This window comes from Dipodomys merriami, unplaced genomic scaffold (assembly GCF_024711535.1).
Source record: "Dipodomys merriami isolate MVZ:Mamm:240054 unplaced genomic scaffold, mDipMer1.0.p SCAF_1065, whole genome shotgun sequence".
Classification (NCBI taxonomy): domain Eukaryota; kingdom Metazoa; phylum Chordata; class Mammalia; order Rodentia; family Heteromyidae; genus Dipodomys; species Dipodomys merriami.
This window is the reverse complement of record NW_027202344.1, coordinates 223,659-238,013: the sequence shown is the minus strand read 5'-3', so window position 1 is coordinate 238,013 and position 14,355 is coordinate 223,659. Positions and strand designations below refer to the sequence as shown.

Here is a 14,355-nt window from a genome sequence, read left to right as displayed (position 1 = left end):
AGTATTAGAATGCCTAGGTACAGCAATAAGAAAAAATGCAAACATAATGGGAATCGAAATAGGGAAAGATGAATAAAACTCTCCTCTTTGCAGATGACATGATCTGTTTTTAAAGAATCGCACAGACTCCACTCCCAAATTACTCCAGCTGATTCAAAACTTTGAAAAAGTGGCATGGTGTAAAATTAACCTTCAAAAACCCATGGCTGGATCCTTTTCCGGTTCATAAGTGTGATGATTGGATTCTCATGTGCTTGGGTGAAATGTGCCTCCCTCTAAACCTTGTTACAACAAGGGCACATTACCCATCTGATGTAAAAAAAAAAAAAAATCCATGGTTTTTCTGTATGCCAACCATGAGAATAGCGTGGCTGAAATCAGGAAGCAATTCCATTCTTAATAGCCCCACAGAAAATAAAATACCTAGGAATAAACTTAACCAAAACATTAAAAACCTGATAAAGGAAATCAAAATAGAACTTAGAAAGTGCAAAAAACTCCCATGCCCCTGGATTGAAAGGATAAATATGGTGAAAATGGCAATACTTCCCAAGGCTACACAAAATTTCAATGTGATACCTATCAATATTCCAACCTCATTCTTCAAGGAAATAGGAGAGGCCATCCAAAAATTCATATGGAACAATTAAAGACCCCGAAGAGCAAAATCGATCCTTAATAGGAAGAACAGTGATGACATTTTCTGCTTGTCTCACAAATATACTAGTTATTGCAAATAAGGAAAACCATGGAGCCTATGTTTTTTGGGGGCCTGGCATACTTCACTTAATATAATGTTTTCCAAGTATTTTCATTTCCTATCAAATGGGGCAATGCCATTCTTTCTGTTAGAGACATAGAAAAAGTTGGTATTAGGTGAAATGAACCCCAAGATAAGTTTCCAAATATTCTTTCTTTAAGGTGATTGTTTCTAACATATTTGTAAGATTATTTCTTTGTTGCTTTGTATGTCCCTCCCCCACAGTATAAGCCCTGCTTTCACTTTATATCATGTTGGTATAATTTGTGGAGGGGAAAGGAATAAACAAATCGTTTAAATAGGGATAAATGTGGACGCATTGCAACAATGAGTTGTACAAGTTGTTATGACGAAAAATGAACATTTCAACATTGGCTACGGGGGAGGGGGGAATTATGGGGGTGTTAAGGGGGGAGATAGGAAGGTATAGGAAGGGGCAACAAAGAAGGAGGCAGCAATGCTGGATAAGAAATATACTCAATGGTTGAGAAGGTGGCTCAGTGGTAGAGCACTTGCATTGCATGCATGAGGCCCTGGGTTCGATTCCTCAGCATCACATAAGTTAAAATAAATAAGACAGAAATGGCGCTGTGACACACGTGGTAGAACACTAGCCTTGAGCTGAAGAGCTGAGGAACAGCACCCAGGCCCAGAGTTCAGGCCCCATGACTGGACCCCCCTTCCAAAAAAAAGAGAAATGTACTCATTATCTTGTCCATGTAATTGCAACTACTCTGTGCGGTATTTTCACAATTAAAAAAAAAAGAACAGGCTGGAGGAATATCAATACCTAATTTCAAACTCTACTACAAAGCCATAATAATCAAAATAGCTTGGTAATGGCAAAAGAACAGACCTCAAGACCAATTAATAAAATTGAAAACCCAGAAATGAACTTACAGACCTATAGCCATTTATTCTTCAATAAGGGAGCTAAAGAAATAGAATATAAGAAAGACAGTCTCTTCAGTAAATGGTGCTGGCAAAATTGGTTAATTACTTGTAGAAAATTAAAGTTACATCCTTATATATCAATCTGTACCAGAATCAACTCCAAATGGATTAAAGGCCTTTGAGTCAAAGCAGACACTCTGAAAACCTTACAGGATGAAATAGGAAAAACCCTTGGTCTCCTTGGCACAGGCCAAAATTTTCTTAATAGAGACCCAGAAACACAACAAATCAAAGAAAGATTAGACAAATAGGAGTGCATGAAATTGCAGAGCTCCTGCACGGCAAAGAACATAGCTAGCAAGATGAATATAAAGCCAATGGATTGGAAGAAGATCTTCACTAGCCATACAATGGACAAGCATCTCATATCCAAAATATACCTGGAACTCAGAAAATTAAATCCCCCTACAACAAATTCACAAAGAAACAACTGTCCAATAAATAAGTAGGCTAAAGACTTAAAGAGAAACTTCTTTGAAGAGGAAGAAGCATTGCCAATAGACACATGAAGAAATGCTCAAACTCCCTATCCATAAAAGAAATGCAAATCAAAACGACATTGAGATACCACCTCACCCCAGTTAGAATGGCTATAATCAAGAACTCTAATCACAACAGATGGTTTAGAGGATGTGGACAGAAGGAACCCTACTGCATTATTGGTGGGAGTGTGAACTTGTTCAACCACTTTGGAAAGTAGTATGGAGATTGCTCAATAGATTCCACGTAGAGCTCCCCTATGACCCAGCAATCTCACTTTTGGGCATTTACACAAATGATCACAAAGAAGACCATACTAAAGCTTACAGCACGACTATGTTTATTGCAGTATTATTTACCATAGCTAAGATATGGAACCAACCCAGATGCCCCTCAGTAGATGGTATATATACACAATGGAATTCTATGCCTCCATTAGAAAGAATGACATTGCCCCATTTGTTAGGAAATGGAAAGACTTGGAAAAAATTATATTGAGTGAAGTAAGCCAGGCCCAAAAAAACATGGATTCCATGGTTTCCCATATTTGTAATTGCTAGTGTATGTCTAAGACAAGCAGAAAGGGTAAGATAATTTTATGTTAGGCAAAATGAACCCCAAGATAAAGATTCAATTTTTTTTTCTTTCTTGCACTTTTCTCAAACATATTTATAAGATGATTTCTTTGATGTTTTATATGTCCCTCCTCCACGCTATTACCCGTGCTTTCACTGTATTTGATATTGATATAATTTGTGGAGGGGAAGGTAAAAACCAAATCGTTTAAATAGTGATACAGGTGGACCCATTGCAACAATGAGATGTACAAGACATTATATCGAAAACAAACTTTACAACTTTGGCGGGTGCGGGGGAGGGGTAGGGGATTCAGTGGAGGGGGAGGAGATGGGAAGTGATGGGAATGAGAAACAAAGTAGGAGGTAACAAGGCTTGATAAGAAATGTACTCATTACCTTCCCATGCAATTGTAACCCCTCTGTATGGTTTTTAACAATAACAAAAAAAAATACTTGGGTGAACTTGTGTCATCAAACATGCAAATTCACAGATGTGTTATTAAAACATACATATTTTCCTTGAGGGGAATCTTGGGTAAGTTATTCATAATCTTCTAGTTTGTTCCTCAGGGAGAAAAACAGAATGAGGATACTGTGATTTCAGTTGCTCCTGATAAGTGTAAGTGGGGAAATAATGGAGGACAATGACTAGACGTGTAATCCTAGTGACTCAGCAGGATGAGATCAAAGGACCTTTGTTCGAAGCCAAACCCAGGAAGGAAGAATGTATATGACACTCCAATCTCTAATAAACTATTAAAATATCCAGAAATGGGGGTATAGCTCAAGTAGTCGAGTGTTAGCCTCGAGCAAAAAAACTCAGGGACAGGACTCAGACCCTGAATTCAGGCCCCAGGTTGCACACAAAATAATCTGGAAATAGAGTTGTGACTTGAATAGTATAGCAGTTTTTTATAGAGAAAATGAAAAGAGGGAGCATGAAGACCTGAGCACAAAGCCCTGAGTTCAAGCCCCACTACTGATCCCCTACTCCTCCTCTCTCCAAATGTTTTGATTTCTAGTTTGTAAGCAAGATGAAGTAGGTGCATTTCTTCTTGTCTCCCCACCAAGCACAACCAATAAGCATGGATGTCACATATCAAATGAACATGAGGCATGTAGAAGGAAGATCAAAGACCTTCGGGCCTGAATGAAATGCATGGTGGTGTTTCCTTGTTTTCCCTCATATTCCAAACGGAAGCTGACACATGAGAAACAGTGGGATACAGAAGAACAACGTAGGTAGATGATACTCTTTTAGATAATAACTGCTCATCTCCAGCCAAATACTTCAGGAAGCTTGCATTCTACCTCTTGGCAAAGGATACCTCCCAAGGCAGTGCTCAGTTTCTTACTGTGACATCAATGGAGAATCACAGGGAGTCTGGACTTCACTCATATATGCAGAGAAGGAGCCTGTGGTGTAATTCACACAGTCTTAGAGGAGACTTGGAGGGAACCAGAATTTCACACCTTTCTAGCTGGAATAAAGTCCTAGCCCTAATACCCTCTACCTATTGATGGCAGCATAAGACTCCTGGGGCCAGTTCACAAGGCACTCCACAGTGAAAGGTTTCTCTCCATTGGCAGGAAAACAACCACTTCCAACCTCATCTGGCAGCTATGGGCAAAAGTCTCTGCAATGAGTACATGATCTGAAAATCCTATTCTAAAGAAGACCAGTAAAACCCTGAGACAGACATCAGGAATGCATGTTCATAAGACAATTTTTCACCTTGACAAACAAAAGACAACATTGCCACCAGCTACTTGATACTGATGTTGACATTATTTGACAAAGATTTCAAAGTAGCCATCCTAAAATAAACATTCAAGTCGCAATTATAAACACATTTGAGATAAATGGAAAAAAAGTAGATAATGGAATTTTTCGAACTTAAATGAAACATCTAACATAAAATTCTGTGTACAATCACATGGAAGACAGAAGAAAGCCTCAGTGAACTTGAAGATTACAGTAGAAATTATGTATGTGGAAGTCAGAGAAAAAGACTGAAAGGGAAATGGAGACAAAAGAAAATAAACAGAAGATCTAATATTTTTGTCATTGGAAGGAAGCTGGGTGGAAATATGACAATAATGGAATGGAACCCACTGAAAACTGTAAAAATGGAGGAAATGAATCTGACCTGACTGCAATATATGCATACATGGAAATACCACAAAGAAACATCAACCTAACAAAATATAAGCTAACTATGCAAAAACAAAAACAAAAACAAAAACCCTGAAGAAATCATTTTTGTAATCAATGCAAGAAAAATGGCCCCTTAACTATAATAAAAAATATTTGCCAGGTACCAGTGGCTCATGCCTGTAATCCTAGCTACTCAGGAGCCTGAGCTCTGAGCTCGGGCAGTAAATTCCATGAGACATTCTCCAATTAACCACCAGTAAACCAAAAGTGGTGTTATGGCTCAAGTGGTAGAGCACTTGTCTTGACCTGAAGAGTTCAGGGACAGTGCCCAGGCCCAGAGTTCAAGCCCCATGACTGCCCCCCCCAATTTTTTTTTGTCAGAAGACACAGGGGTCAAAACAAATATCTTCTAGAAATCAAGGCAAATTCAAAGCATTTCCAGACAAAGAAGTAAAACAATCATTACTATAGGAGTTCCTAAAAGAAGATTTTAAAAAGAAAATAACAGAGAATAAATCTCAGAGCTCATGAAGAGAAAATAGGAGCAAAGGCAGGGTAAAATGCAATAAACTTTGTTTCTTCTCTTGAGTTGTAAAGGTATGTTTGACCAGCTCCTGTACCAGGATACCCAGCAGGGGTAAAGAGATAAATGAAGAGGAAAAATAAGGATGTATATTGCCAAAAAACTTTATGATACTATATAAAATAGAACAAAAAGAACTTGTTGAAAAGGATTTAAGAAAGGGGAAAAAAGATAAAATGATAAAAGGAATGATTTAGATTGGGGTACATTGTACACATGTATGGAAATATCTCATCTTGTATAAATAATGTATGCTGAAACAAATAATGAAATTTCTTTACAAACTGAATAAAAAGTGCTAAGAGAGCATTGTGAATATCTCATAATTGTGAATATCTCATAACTAAATGATAGCTGAGTACTTATGACTCATACCTATAATCCTAGCTACTCAGAATGCTGGGATCTGAGGATCATGGCTTGAAAGCCAGCCTGGGCAGGAAAGTCCGTGAGACTCTTATCCCCAATTTAAATGCCAAAGTGCTGTAAATGTAGAGCTGTGGCTCAAATGTTACAGCCTTGCTTGGAACAAGTTAAAGAAATTTAAGCGCCAGCATTGGCACAGATGCACACAGAAGCATTCACATACATACATACACTGGGTCCTATATTCTATTCCCCAGGATGATAAAAAAGATAAAAATATTAAATTAGAAAGACAAAAATGAGTAATTTACATTGTTTTTTTAAAAAAAACCTACCATAGCCTGGTGACTGTGGCTCATATATTTAACTCTAGCTACTCAGGAGGATGAGATCTAAGGATCGTGGTTCATAGCCAGCCCAGGCAGGAAAAGTGATGTGACTCTTATCATCAATAAACAGTCAGGAACCTGGAAGTGGCACTATAGCTAAAGTTGTAGACTGCTAACCTTGAGCTGTATACTAGAGGGACAAAGACCAGGCCCAGAATTCAAGCTCCAGGACAGAGAAAAACAAACATAAAAACAAAAACCAATAAAAAACTGCCATAGCTGCATTGTGACTTATGTGGTAGAATGTTTTTTTTTTCCCATAAACGAGGTATGGGTTCAATCCCCAGTGTTTTTCACACCAAAATAGCCCAATAAATTCACACTAACAAAAAATACATCATACTTTAAAAAGAAAATTAAAATTTACAAAAAATTTGAAATACAGCTAAAAGGAGAACCATGCCTCAATCATGAACAACAGTACACACGATCAAGAACGTATTAATTTCCATCAAAACAATCGATACATTGAATGCAATACTATAAAAAGCCTTCACAGGAATTTGTATAGGAATTTGTATATAGGAAAAATAAGACGAGGAATAGTAGGCAGATAGAATGGACAAAGGTCTCACATCTAAAATATACTTGGAACTCAAAACATTAAATCCCTCAAAAACAAATCCTCAAAGAAACAACTGCCCAATAAATAAGAGGGCTAAAGACTTAAAGAGAAAATTCTCTGAAGAAGAAAGAAGGATGGCCAATAGACACATGAAGAAATGCTCAACTTCCCTAGCCATAAAAGAAATGCAAATCAAAACAACATTAAGATACCACCTCACCCCAGTTAGAATGGCAAAAATTAAGAACTCTAATAACAACTGACGTTGGAGGGGATGTGGACAGTAGGGAACCTTACTTCATTGTTGGTGGGAGTGTAAACTCGTTCAACCATTTTGGAAAGTAGTATGGAGGTTCCTCAAAAGATTCCGCATAGAGCTCCCCTATGACCCAGCAATCCCACTATTGGGCATTTACCCAAATGTTTACAAAGAAGACAACACTAAATCTACCAGCACAACTATGTTTATTGCAGCATTATTTACTATAGCTATGATATGGAACCAACCCAGATGCACCTCAGTAGATGAATGGATCAAGAAAATGTGGTATATATACACAATGGAATTCTATGTTTCCATCAGAAAGAATGACATTGCCCAATTTGTTAGGAAATGGAAAGACTTGGAAAAAATTATACTAAGTGAAGTAAGCCAAGCCCAAAGAATCATTGGTCCCATGGTTTCCCTTATTTGCAATATCTAGTATATGTATGAGTCAAGCAGAAATGGTCAGATAAAGTGATGTTAGGAAAATGAACCCTAAGATATGTATTCAAATGTTTTTTCTTTCATGCATTTGTTTCTAACGCATTTATAAGATTATTTCTTTCTTGCTTTGCATGTCCCTCCCCCACAGTATAACCCCTGCTTTCACTGTATTTGATGTTGCTATAATTTGTGGAGGTAAGGGGAAAAACAAGTCGTTTAAATAAGGATACAGCTGGACCTGTTGCAACAATGAGAAGAATAAGTTGTCATGTCAAAATCGAAATTTACAACTTGGGCGGGGGGAGGATTGGGTAGCGTGGGATACAGGATGGGAAGGGATGGGAAGGGTAAACAAAGGAGGAGGCTACAATGCTTGATGAGAAATGTAATCACTATCTTGCCCATGTAATTGTAATCCCTCTGTACAGTATTTTCACAATGAAAAAAAAAGAATTCTACCACTGTGAACATTCAGTACAAAGATTCCAATTCCAAAATGCCATTTGGCTAGTTGGTGTTTATCCAAATTTACTTAGTCTTTCCTCTACTTTACTCTCATCCTCCCGTACCATTGCACATCCACACACTCCCCAGATTTTAGCTTACAGTGATCATAACATGTTCCTGAAATAAGGATTCTTTAGTGAAAGAATTAGCATTTAATTGTTAGCAAGTCAACTTCTTCAGTAATAACTCACAATGAGCTTACAGATCCACCCTTAATTTGGTCAGACCAGGTGCACACAACATAGTAAAATGGAAAAAAAACAGCATTTTAATGTCAGGTGGAGCACTATAGTACCTACCCCCATACCAACATGTGCTTAAAATGGTCCTCACATGTGAGGGCAGAATACCTTCTTGTCTTTGTGAGACTCTTGATTTTCAGAGAAGCAGGAGGCTGAGACTGAGCCCAACCCTTACACTTCTCAGTTTGCTTGCCCAGTATCAGAAAACCTTAATAATCTGCCCAAGGAAGGTATGCCAGGGTACAGGTGAAGAAAAGACAGGCGCCTAAAACTTGGCATGGGATTTCTGAGAAGACACCTTTATACTAAGAATTATGGCTTTTAGAAGTGGCTCAGTATTGGTTGTGGTCAGACAGTGTGGGCATGCAGGACAATGAGGGGACTGGCAACTTTTATACGCTATCATCCTATAGTGAAAAAAAAGAGGAAAAAACCCCAAATGGGGCTGCACTGGTCATTTATTTGATGTCAAATATTGGGTCTGAACAGTACTGGTTGTGAACCTGGACTGCTAGGCATAGAGCATAGGATGTGAATAGAGTTATAAATGGAGGGATGGGTTGATGGAAAGATTTGTCAATTGCAAAACTGTAATTCACATCTACCAGGGATTTCTCATAAAGGGACATTACACTCAACTATATGAACCCATTGACACTGGTCATTCTTGGTTGCTGGCCAATCACTTCCTGGCTTATCAGACAACACACCAAGTGGCCATGGTTTGGTGGGCACAGAGGGCTAGCGTATAAAGATCAGTGAAGGCCTGGCATGTTAGCAGGGTGTACCCAGTTTTAGCCACCCTGCACTGCTCATTCCCAAGGTTCTCAGCCTGTTAGCTCCTTGTGGAAAACTCACTGCTCCAACGGGAACAGGTGCTGCATTCCAGGCCTCGCTGTCTTGCCCTCCAGGTCTCAGAAGTCCCCAAAAGGCTGTTCTGAAGTTGTGGGGGCCTAATGCAGGCAAAGCTCAAGTGTTGTAAGTTCCAATTCATAGCAATGATAGGGTGCTGCAGAGCTCTGTAATGTTCTGTGCCTCCAAGGGAAGGAGGCCCTGTTGGTACATGGTGCAACAGGGCTTCCTGATCCTCCCTGCCCAACAGTAGCTATTCTGGCTTGAGCAGTACAAAGGGATGGGGCATGAGGCACCATGGGGACAAGCACCCACCAGGAGAAGGGTGGCTAGGGCAGGTACATCTGCAGAGAACAATGCCAGTGCTGGGGGGCTGTGTGCTTTTATCAACGTTTCCACATTTCAATTTTCAAAAACAACTTAGACTTTAGAGTAAGTTTCAACCTATGGAAAATTTACACGAGTCTTTCCCTGGACTACCCCAGCTCTCCCTCGATGCACATGTCATAATCAAAGCCAGAACATTTCCAATGAAGTCATATTAGTCACTAAACACAAACCCCATGCTAACCTCACCATTGCCTCCCTCTGTCCTTCTCTCACTCAGGAGTCTGTTTGGTCCTGCATATCCCTCCTCTCTTTCCCTTTAAGGAACAAAAGTGTCCACCAAACTTCCATGCTTAGACATTGTGAGGTGTTCCACTCAGCATTTGCTGTCTTGGTAGGCATGGATTGAGGGATGTGGAAGGACTCTTCCTTCCTGGCCAGGAGTCCACAGAGCAACAGATGCTACAGCCATCTCTGTGAATCACAGTGGGACACCGAGGTCCCCAAGCTTACACTTGTTCATGGTACTCCTGTTAGAAGCCACAGTCTTGGATTTGGTCGGTAGGTGAGTTATACTACTATTTTGTGCTGGTCATTTTTCAGTTGTGGTCTTGTTTCCTATCCAGGTACATTATAGGGGCTGGACTCACCTATTTTAGGCTTCCTATTGTAGTGAAGTTGATATGCATCTCTAGCTTAAGAGGAGATGTCACCCACCTTTTGGCCTGGGCTGGTCCTGAATAATAATAGTCCACATCTCAGCATCCTAAATAGTTAGGATTGCACAGGCTCCTCCCAGCTCCAATGTTCCTTCCTTCTCAACCCTACCCACTCAGCAGTGACTGACAGCTCTCTCTCCTCAGTTATTCTTACCTTCTGAAATTTCAGAGAGGAGACACACATTTTCTTCTTCATTGTACTCTCATTGCTCCCAAGAGTGCTTGAAATTTTACTGTCTATCTCTTCTCATTTTAGGCTCCCTAAGGAAGTGATACCCCCGGATCCTGGATGTTTCTCCATAAGGAGGCAGGTCCCAGTGACACCGAGGTAAACGTAGTCATGAACCCCAAAGGGAGGTCCTACTACTCCAGCTGCGGGCTGTCAGTTCCTTCTGAAACTCCCTCAGCTACAGTCATTCTCCATGATATAGTAGTCTTCCTGCACTCCCCATATTGATGGGTATGAAGACAGCATCATGATAATTGGCCAGGTCAAACTATGGGCACTCAGTGATGGAGCTAAAGGAGTTTCACTTGTTCCCCTATCCAATCTGATATCCAGTCCCTCCCTTCAACAGAGTTCAATCTCTGCGGATGCCCTTCTCTACCAATTCTCTCAGTCTCTCTCTAGAACTAAGGAACAGGTGTATGTAATTGAGAAAATGCAAATACAATCTCTCATCATGATTGGGCTAATTTCCATAGGGAAAAAATGAACTACAAATTTATACTGAAACTGTCTCCCCACTTCTTTTATTTATGAAAGTTTGATCCCTAATTGCTTTTGTGTGTTTGTTGGTGGAGGTGTATAGGTACAGTTGTAGGGGTGAAGTGAATAGTAGGACTTGAACTCAGGTGCTTTGGCTCTTAACCTGGATATTTTTGTTCAAGGCTGGCACTCTTACCATTCCAGTCACTAGTCCACTTGTGGCTTTTTCCAGTCTAACGGAAATAAGAATCTCTTGGGTTTCTCTGCCTACACTGGCTTGAAACTGCATTTCTGGTATCAGCCTCCCAAAAGGCTAGAATTACAGGTGTGTGTGAGCAACTTTTGCATGGCCTCCCACTGCCACTTTAAAAGGGCAGCTTTTATCTTGTGAAGTAAAAGAACAATTCTTGATTGAAAACTGGGTATCAGTGTGATTTATGCAGATCTGGAGGCTCCTCATGGGAGGAATGGCCTTCTCTTGGGAAGGATCACCGCACTACATGAACCAAGTAGATTGAGGAAATGTTCCCAGAGAACACACCGGATACTCTGAGTAGAACAACACCCAAACCACAGGTCCTTAAAACATTGCCTAAAATAATTTTTTTAACGAAAGTACTCACAGACACGTCTCCCATAATCTTGGGAAAAATAACAGTAGAGCAGCCATCTGGATCCTGTCCGAAGGGGGTATAGGGTGTTTGGAACCAAGCCTTTTCATTAGCCCAAATCACATCACAAAGAGGCAATATGGATGCTCCTACTCCAATGACTGGGCCCTTTACTGCTACACTATTAGGCTTCTTAAACTGAATGAAAGTATTCACCATGTTTCTAAAGTTAAAAAAATAAATGGGGAAGAATTAAAAATATTGCATGTGTGAGCAGATAACAAGAATCTATTCTAGATTGCAAGTTGCCAAACAGAAAATGTGCAAATCATAAAAACTAAGATTTGTTAAAAAAAAAAAAAGCCTCCTCCCAGAAAATGTAATCTGTCGATCTACCTGCTGCAGGTTGTAAAGGCTTACGTACAGCCTGGATATCACTCAGGGATGGCTGCTGCCACCGGTTGTAGGTGACATAGCCAGAACTGCTTTGGTATTTACAGTGGCTCTAGGACACTCTGATCATTATATATAGCATTTCCAACTTTCTCTCTTTGAAGACCCAACGATCATACTGACTTTAGCGAATTCTTGTGTCCAAGAAAGGGAAAATTCAGAGTGAACTTGGCACCAAGATTGTCTTGTACTGACTGAAGGATTATTGACTAAGGGATAAAACCTGCCCCTGCTAGGAGATTTTACACATTGAATCTGGAAACAACAGGTATTTTTTAAGGTCTTATAAACTGGACTAAATTAACTTAGGGATATGGAACTAGACTAATTTAAGACATGAGGTTGGAAAGAAAGATCAACAAGCATCCCGATGCCGGTATCCCATTATGTGTTGGTGGATGCTACTGCCACAGGAGATTGGAGAGCAAAGCAGCCATGGGGGAAGGTGGCCTTAGCAGGGGACAAGAACTTGCCATAAGGCGCAGCCAATGCTTTGCTGGAGTTTGTTTTTACTGGCTTTGTAATTCCAGGGATGTTGATGCTATACTATATAGGGAATAAGCTTCTTCCTCAGCCTCCTCCCATACTGTTGATTCTGTTTTCAAAGGTGGTTTCTTGTTCTGATTTCACAGAGTAGAGCAAAGCAAAAATTTATACCTACCTACATACAAAGTTATTCTTTTTATGAAGTTTGAGTCTGACCATTGAAGAACAACTACAACTTTTCACACACAGAGTTCTAAGCCAGGGCTTTACTGAAAACAGTCATTGAGACACTTCCTACTAGTTCCCCATCCTCTGAACACTATCAAGATGGAATATAGTGCTGCCTCTCCCCTTACCCCCCCCCCCCACAAGTCCTGAGGGTTGAACTCAGGGTCTTCTGTTTAGTTGACTGGCACTTGACTATTTGAATCACACTTTCAGTCTTGTTTGTACTAATCACTTGGAGGCTCAATTTTAACAGACTTTTCTAATTGAGCTGGTCAAGATCATATGGATGGATTTCCAACTTTTGAGTAGCTAGGATTACAGATGTAAGCCATCTGCCTCCTGTTAGATTATATTGTAATGAGGGAGGTTGGGAGGTTTGTAAAGAACACAGGAGAACATGGCTTGCAGATGCAGATTCCAGCAACTGGTGTGAGGTGTAGCCCATTAGGTGAGGCTGACCTCATCACAGCCTTGCCATTTGCCCCCAAGTTAGTAATGTTTTTGCACTATGCGAGAATTGATTCCTTTAAATGAGCAAGCTACACTAATTTCTCATGATTCTAAATGAGATGTACCAAGGCCTTGTTAGAAAGCTCACACTGGGGTTTAATGATAAAGCTGTTGTACATAAACACATAAGAATCAAAAGCTGTCCACTATTCCACGCTTATCCCATGATATATTTGTACCTATATAAAAAATTCTGGTCTCAAAATCTATGAAGAAAATCAATACCAGGGTTTCAATGGGATTGATATATTGTTTTACAACTGCAATTTCTATTTTGCCTGGAATAATAATAATGCCATATGAAATTATGTCTGTGTCTCAGAGATCCATGCTAAATTCACCAGCAGCCCTGCTCAGAGGAAGGGTGCCATGATAGTGTGTGAATTCATTTGTAAACATGAGTTGAACAGAAACTCAGTTTGTTAAAACACAGCCATCCATCAAAACTTTGTAGAAATGACCTGTCAGGAGAGACCTCCCCAGGCCACAAAGTTGTAGAATCATGAACTACAAAATTCCAGCTGCAGTGTGTCTTGTGGTAGGAGATCATGATGGACCTAAAGAGGAAAATGTGTACAACTTTGTTAAGTATATATAGGGTTTTGTTTGCTATCCACGGTTCTTGAACATAGGGCCTGGGCACTGTCTCTGAGCCTCTTTGTGCTCAAGGTTAGTGTTCTACCAACTGAGTTCCAACAATACTTCCAGCTTTTTCTGAGTAGTTTATTGGAGATAAGAGTCTCATGAACTTTTTTATCTGGGCTGGTGTCAAACTGCAGTCCTCAGATTTCAGACCCCTTAGTAGCTAGGATTACAGGCATGAACTAGCTGGCTCCTGGTTTTTATATATAACTTTTAAAACGTACAATTAAAGTCCATAAACATTAAAAGATGTATAATGCAGCATACTCAATTAGTATTTGTTCCCACTGGATCATCTGTGAACTGAGTTAAAGATTTGCCACAGTTAGTTTTTGAAGACAGAATTCATTCTGAGAAGACACTTGAGAAGGTCAGATATAAAGTCAGACCATCATAGAAGGGAGTAGGAATTGTCTAGGAAATCCAGGCAACAGGATCTGAATTAGGAAGTAGTGTGCTGCCTTCCTCAGCACACTCAGCTTTATTATCTGAAAAAGGAAGGATTGAGTGGGAAGAGGTCACGTTCC

General features: G+C 39.9%; 1 non-coding gene across 1 annotated transcript; it reads left to right on the top strand.

The window, feature by feature from the left end:
* The first annotated feature begins 210 nt into the window (after positions 1-210).
* LOC138814748 (small nucleolar RNA U13) lies at positions 211-315 on the top strand. The gene has a single exon (XR_011368072.1). It is a non-coding gene; the product is annotated as a small nucleolar RNA U13 (small nucleolar RNA).
* The last annotated feature ends 14,040 nt before the right edge of the window (positions 316-14,355 follow it).